This window comes from Herpailurus yagouaroundi, unplaced genomic scaffold, assembly GCF_014898765.1.
Source record: "Herpailurus yagouaroundi ecotype Mexico unplaced genomic scaffold, PumYag 182, whole genome shotgun sequence".
NCBI classification, from domain to species: domain Eukaryota; kingdom Metazoa; phylum Chordata; class Mammalia; order Carnivora; family Felidae; genus Herpailurus; species Herpailurus yagouaroundi.
In genome coordinates, this window is record NW_024412413.1 from 29,507,242 (window position 1) to 29,515,423 (window position 8,182).

Here is an 8,182-nt window from a genome sequence, read left to right on the forward strand (position 1 = left end):
TGGAAAGATTGATTTCTAAAGGTGAATATAGTAAGAGAAATTCTTTCAAGTATAAGCAGATATTAAAAATAAAAATTGGGTGACTAGAAAACAAGGTTTTCTTCCTGTTATTATATTTAGAATATATGTTTGCCTTTAGGTAATCTAATATTGGTATCTTCATCTGGTATTATTTGTTTAGTGATTCAGTTTCATGATTTTTTCCAATTCAGCTTTTTTTTTCTGTGTAACTTCCTTTAAATAATTTTTTTAACGTTTATTTATTTTTGAGACAGAGAGAGACAGAGCATGAACGGGGGAGGGGCAGAGAGAGAGGGAGACACAGAATCTGAAACAGGCTCCAGGCTCTGAGCTGTCAGCACAGAGCCCGACGCGGGGCTTGAACTCACGGACTGTGAGATCATGACCTGAGCCGAAGTCGGACGCTTAACCGACCAAGCCACCCAGGTGCCCCTGTGTAACTTCCTTTAAAGATAGAACATACTTTCAAAATAATGTTAGTTTAAAAACAGTAATGGAGTCTCTCTCTAAAGTACACAGTAACTAATTCTTCCACTGTTCAGGGTTTGAAACAGTCCTTGGAGTTAGGCAAAATGGCTTCATTTATACTACAAGGATTCATTGTTACTGATTCTTTCAAAATTCTTTTCAGAGGGCAAGATGTGGCTCTTAGACAAACAAAAAGATCAAATGTTTGCAAAGTAACACAAGCTAGATTTTAGATCTAAGAATGCTAATTAATAAACTTTTTTAAAAGTCATATTCTAGACAATTGGTTCTTCCCATAGAGCCCCTTCCTTCCTTCCTTCCTTCCTTCCTTCCTTCCTTCCTTCCTTCCTTCCCTCCCTCCCTCCCTCCCTCCCTCCTTCCTCTCAAAATCAAACAAACCAATATTTAAAGCAGCTGTGTCTCTCTATATATAAAAGAGAGAAGTGAAATTGCTTGGGTTGGAATGGGGGCTACCTTTGGTTCCTGCTTTTCCTACACATGCTAGAAATAAGGATTCTGAAGAATCCTAAGAATTTCTCAATGTCCAATTAGAAAATTCATTTTGTAATCTAAGATTTATCAGGTTCCTAGTGTTACACACATAGTTTGGGTTTTTTTTTTGTTTGTTTGTTTGTTTGTTTCTTTGTTTGGTGGGCGTGGCTAGAGGCAGGATCTGAAACAGAGAAGCAGCTAGTCAGGCTGTAACATTTACATTTGCTCCAATTATTAGTTATTCTAAGTTCTCCACATCATTGTAATAGGCCTCAGAAATGCTACTTGGTAAGTTAGCAGTACCTGATAGAATGGGAGTCATGAGCAAAATCTCGTCCTGTTACTCTTACAGCAAGTAGACAAATTAATAAACAATTTAGTTAATTTAAGTACAATCGCTTCTCAGCCTTTTGGCTAAGATCAAGTGTAGCTAATTTAAGTAGAAATTCTCATTTCAGGGACACATTTTTGTTGAAACTCTCTGTTAATTTGGTAGTTAACAAACTGGACAGACAAGGACTTTTATTGGAAATTCACAGGTATTTAACTATATTTTTAAAAATGCAAAGGCATTGGAACTAGCTTTACCTTGTGGTTGGGAAAGGATGTACTCAAGTATCACTATATTAAATATTATTGTAATTTAAAATATGGTCCCAAAGTAAACAATTTTTGGAGCCGCCACATAAGTGAAGGCTCGACAAAAATGGGAATAATTACAGCCACAACCACAATCATAACAAAAACATTCTCTGGCTAAAACCTATGAGACTCGTATTCTGTATGGACCCATTTATTCTCACTTCTTCCTGAAGACTGAGCCAGTGTCATTAGGCTTTATATCCAGAATGATCATGGACTTCATTTAGAAATAAGCTTTTTATTGCAATGTGAAATTTTAAATATTTAAATGTTACAGAGGGCCAGTATAAAGCCCTTCTCTGGAGGAGCCTCTGTGATCTGTAGCATCTGTGGAGATGACAATACTTGTTAATAACTGCCAACCCTCACTATTCCATCCTAAGAAACAGATCACAGCAGCACAGTCTCATTTATTGGACCACCAAAGTGTATTTGTGGTTTTTTGTTTTTTTTTTTAAGATTGGAGTGGTTGAAGGACATGTTTCTTGTTCATAAGGCTAATACTGAGAAGAAGCTGTATTGAAAGTGGCATTGATATGAGGACTACTTTTTTTTAAATGGACCACTTATGGAAAAAAAATATTGATACTCTTGCTTGAACACGAGCTTTACAAATGAGGGGGAAAAGATCCCTTTTCATGGTATTACTATAGAGGTTTATTATTATTCAGGCCCCAAAAATCCAAATATGCTTAACATCAAGGGAAGTGGTTGGTCTGTGTTTTCTGTGCATTCAACCATCTCAATTATATTCAAAGAGAAAGATAAATGCACCTACTTTATCCATCTTTACTTAAAATGTCTCTTCATATTTTACACCCAGTAATCCGCATAGCATATGTTCACAGAATACTGCCATAAATGATAAATGTCCACATTATATTCATGATTTTTTTTTTCAATGAGAGTTGATCCCATTTCTAGTTTTGACTGGCTGCCTGAGCCTGGTCATTTTTTATATTGAAAATAGACTCTCACTGTTACAAACATTAAATCAACCTTTATTCACATGCAGTTTTATTTGCTTCATAAGACCAGTATAAGCATGACTGAGAGATACCTTCCGCATTTTTTTCACATGAAAAAGTGGGTTTACTATTTAAGGCCCAAGTGCACTTGAGAAAGGGCCTTTGAAAAGCTCTGGATTTCAAGGCAAAACAATTGGCATTGTCCATCACGCTTGGATAAATGTTTGTACTTTGTAGCAGTTTCCTAGCATTCTCTTTTGAAACAATGCGAGTCTCCAGATCAACATTGTACTCAATGATGTTTCTATTTTTGTTTTCCTTGATCAGTACCAGGGGAAGAAGACTGTAACAGATCCTTCAGAAAATCTGTTCAGGGTGACAAAGAACTCAAGGGAAAGCTAATCATCTAATGATTTCAAGGCACTTTAAATTCTTGGTACCCAGTTCACTTCTGTGAACCATCGTGCCTGATGAGTGCCTGAAGGGCCAAAACACTGACCACACATTTCTGCTATATTACAAAAAAAGAAAAAAAAAAAAAAAAGCTGTTCACATATACAAAGCATGTGAGTGGAGAATGACCCCATGCTTTTGCCATAGCTCTGCTCAGAAAACAAGACAAATGAAGCAATGTAAAATGAGTTTTAAATGAGTACATGTGCTAGTTTGATTTTTTTAATAGGAAATATCCAAAATAAAAACATGCAATTGTGTTGAATAGGGACATATTTTGAAAAAAAAAATATATATATATATACACACAGAATGGGGATTTGGAATTAATATTTAATTTGAAGGAAATAGATATTAAAATCATTCCATTTTAATGAAATTAAATATGAAAGCATTGAAAATAAAATGTAGTTTTACCTAAAAGCATGCTAACTTAAAGCTGAAATGCTTCAGATAAAAAGTTATCTACGCAAATTTTGTTTTCTTACTTGAACTTTTATTAACGTTGAAAACTGGCATTTGTTGGTTTTCACTGATACGATATTTCAAAAGAGAATTACCAGTTTCGTAGTTTTCTTTTCCTTGAACCAAAATAAAATCCTTTAACAAAAAGTCTTGGTATTGAATCACTAGCAATGAGTAGCTCAAGGCCTTATTTAAAGAACCTCAATAATACCAAAAAGCAGAGAGGATATGAAAGGAAAGAAAATCTGGACTAAGTATGGTCTAAAAAATTAATTTAAGACATTCTTTTTTCCTCTTGCTTTCTCCAACAAAGTAATAACAGTTGGGAGTCTTTCACACAAAATCAGCCTCAAGCAGTCCATGAAATACAGAGAATGCAGAGACAGAGGACTGAAGTTGAAATTGTTTCAAAGTCCTCAATCTATACTGTCTTCAATATGCAAATAGAAAACTTTAAATAGGGATTTAGGGAAGTCCCTAATTAGGACCTAAATAGGAATAAGGTTGTTGGGGAGAAATGGACTCCCATGTAATTTCCCAGACTAAGGACTGAAAACATACTTTAGAATTATGAAATCTAAAATAGTTCACTTTTGAGGCGCCTGGGTGGCTCAGCTGGTTAAGCCTTTGACTTGGGCTCCGGTCATGATCTCAGGGGGTTCGTGGGTTTGAGCCCTGCATGGGGCTCTGTGCTGACAGCTCAGAGCCTGGAGCCTGCTTCAGATTCTGTGTCTCCCTCTCTCTCTGCTCCTCCCCTACTCACACTCTGTCTCTCTCAAAAATAAATAAACATTTAAAAATTTTTTAAATAAATAAATAAAATAGTTCACCTTATATACCAAGGGAAATACTGAATATATCATTGTGGTAAAAATCATAAATAATTTAATGGAATATCTAATAAAGTGACCGTGAATAAACAATGGTCATTTTTAAAAAAAGTGTATGTTTTCATTGAAAAGAATTACAATCTTTAAGTGTACCATTTATCTGGACAAAGGAATTATATTAATGGCTTGCACTTTATATGGTACTAAAGCTATATACTTTATATATAAAAACATGTAATAAAAATAAATAAATATGGGCTACAAATAAATACAAATGTAATATATCCTCTCCAAACCTTGTCCTCGGACACCACACACAATGTATGTGTGCATGCGTGTATGTATGTATTCAGTGGCTCTGATCCACTCAGAATGAAACTAACTCCTATGACAGCCTCCAAATCCCCACCCAATCTCTCCCACTGCTTTCACCCTGCCTATTGTGCCCTCAGCACATTGACTTCCTTGCTATTCCTTGAACACAGCAGGTCCCAGCAGCTCAGGCTCTCCTCCTTACATGGCCTCTGCCTGCATGGCTCTTTCCCCAGAGGATCACAAGGCTCACTTTGTTCTATTTACTCACTGAGTTCTTGGATTAAATATCATCTTCTTATGAAGCATCCTTTTTAAATTGTAACCCCATAACCTCATGCATCTCCTTCCTATGCCCTGATTTGTCTTTTTTCTCCATCAGTTACCATCATGTTCCATTCCGTGCATTTTAATAACTTACTATTTGTTGTCTGTCTTCCATTACTTACCAAAATGCACACTCCACAAGGAAGGTATTATTGTGTGCTTAATTTCTCCTTTACCCTCAGTGCTCCACAGAATGACCAGGCTATTTTGATCAATAAGTATTTTGGAAAATAGTGAATGCAAAATAATTCACTTTACTACAATATGGGCCAATTGTTGCTTCTTTCATTAGAAAATGTTGAATTAATGGCAGCCATACGTATTCACTCAAATAGAATTCTCAAAACACATGAAAATATACCCACACACATTTTAAGTAGGGGAAACACTAGCGCACGGATTCATGACATGGATTTTGGATTTTACAAACTTCGTTCAAATCTGGTTCTGGCTCTATATCATCTGGCAGTTCACGTAAACCCTCTAAGCCTCGATTTGCTCAAATGTAAAACGGGTGTCAAAATCTCATATGATTAATAGGAGGGTTAAATGAAGCAGATCATTTGACTGTAATCATTATTTATTATCTAATTATATTATAATTTTATGTTTAGCTTTAATGTTATTATTGTAAGACTGTTGTGACTGGGATCTTGTGTCTCTAGATGGGGACTGAGACTGTGAATACTTAACTTAGAGCAAACTTGGCTGATCCAAGAGAAACTCAACCTGGAACAGCCCATTAACGTCTCTAACCTTTTGAACAATCATCTCCACAGGAAAAAACAACGTTACACACTAATTTTAATCCTGTTACTGCTAAGAGACCATGAGATAAAAGGAGGGTTCAGAAATAAAGGATCATTTCAATTTCATGACTTTTTATTAAAGAGAGAGACAGCATGTGGGCAAGAGGGGCAAGGGGAGAGAGAGACAATCTTAAGCAGGCTCCACGCTCAGCACGGAGCCGACACGGGCCTCAATTCCACAACCCTGGGATCATGACCTGAGCCAAAATCAAGTGTCAGGCGCTAAACTGACTAAGCCACCTAGCCACCCCATTATAATGACTTTTTAAATGAATGCTTCTGAAAACATGTCGTCCAATATAGCCCCAAGGAAACAGACTCCTCATTCATACTAATGTATAAGAACTACTTAATTACCATGTAAAGTTTGAAAAAAAATCTCGTTTGCATTTGTTGGTTCTTCCTTTGTAATTGCTTTGTTTGTCACTGAGTGTAATGGTTCTAAGGTTTACCGAATAGATCCTGGGACTCAATTCTTTTTAGCTTTATTGATGTATAATTGACAAATAAAATTGTAACATATTTAAAGCATGCAATGTGATTATTTGAGACACACACACATTGTGAAAAGATATTGCCCCTTGGAGTTAGTTCACATACCCATCACCTCACATATTTCCTTTGTGTGTGTGTGTGTGTGTGTGTGTGTGTGTGTGTGGAAGAGAGAGAAGACTTAATTTCTACACTTAGGAAATTTCAATTATACAACATAGTGTTACCAACTATAGTCTCCATGTTATAAATTGGATCACCATCTTATTCATCTTATAACAAAGTTTGTACCCTATTGTCAGAGGAGGTGATCAAGAGCATGTTTTAACTGGTTGACTCAAGAACTAAAGGCAGGCAACTCTTCTGTCCTTGAAATGGACATTCTTCTCACGGTTTCTATGGTGGAAGCCATGTCAAGAACACAGCCTTCAGAGAGCAAATGTGTTGAGACTACCTGGACAATACATGTGATTGAATCCAACTAAAGCCTCTATATAGAGGAAGATTCTGGCAGGTAGGGGTGCAGAGATCTTATCCTGAGGTCACCCAAGACAAGACTCGGGTATATATGAGTTCCTTTACTCTTTAAACCTGCCACCTAACAATTCAAAGAGTTCTGCCTCTTTGATCTCTCCTTGCCTTTTGTGTGTGAGAGCCATTTTCAAATTTTGCCTGGAGAACTTCTTGAGGCTGCAAACCACCTTTTGCCAGCTTCTCCCTATTTCTCCCACTTCCCAGCCCCTGGCAAACACTTTTCGATTTTTTGTTTCTATGAGCAACTTTTTCTTTTTCTTTTTTTGTTTAAGCTTTTGCATATAAGTGATACCATGCATATATCGGTCTTTCTCTGTCTAGTTTATTTTTCTTGAAATTTTACCCTCTAGGCTAATCCAGCAATCTCAAATGATAGAATTTCCTTATTTTTTAAGACTGAATAATGCTTTGTAGTTTTGATCCATTCATCCATTGATGGGCACTTAAGTTGTTTTCATACCACGGCTGTTGTAATGTTGCAATGAACATAGGAATATAGGTATCTTTTTGAGACAGATAATAGTTTCTTTTGATATTCTGTTAAACTAAGATTTCCTTACCTTTTTCCTGTGCCTTAAAATATTAACCTTAAATTAAGCAGGATGACCACATTTATCAATTTATTTAATCAAGAATCTCTGGAAAGAATCAAGGGTTTCCCTGATTTATATACTAGACTCAAATGTATTACAGAAAGCCAACATATTGTTTCATTTAAATAATTTTCTCCTGAAAATATCAATAATAGAAAGACTGAACATAAAAAAATTACACAATCAAATCTTACATTGATTTGGAAACTTCCTTGACCTACCTGTAGATCCTGAGAGATAGTTTCATTGAAGCTGGAAATCTTATTTTCCTCTAATTTCATTTTATCAGTGAGTCATGCCTGAGACAGCATTCGTGACACAAATCAAACTATTAAGAATAAGCAACACATCATCCCTTAGCATATGGAAGAATTCAAAGTCAAACACTTTACCAGAGTATTTTAGAGTATAGCAATGTTTAACTCATGTAGTCCTCTAGAATTCACAAATTGATTCACTTTCTTTTATCTCCCAAACAAAAATGGGCTTTTCTTATTTCAACTTCCCTTTACTTCTGAAGCAAGATGTGGCTACCTTGATACATTATTTCCCTTATCTCAGTTCAAAATGAGATAGTCCTACTAATGACATTATTCTTGTCTGTCCTTTTTCACCAGTGGATCATACTTTACTGCAAGGGTTTATGGACTGTGGCCCTCATTTACATATTATAGTCTATGAATAAGTATTTCCACCACTTCAATTTCCCTTCAATTCTATTTTCAGACATAGAGCTTCTCAGTTTAGTTCTACTATAAAAGATTCATTAGACACTT

The 8,182-nt window shown here is 35.8% G+C and overlaps 1 pseudogene; it reads left to right on the forward strand.

The window, feature by feature from the left end:
- Positions 1-1,375: 1,375 nt before the first annotated feature.
- LOC121041160 (uncharacterized) lies at positions 1,376-1,537 on the forward strand (annotated as a pseudogene).
- Positions 1,538-8,182: the final 6,645 nt, after the last annotated feature.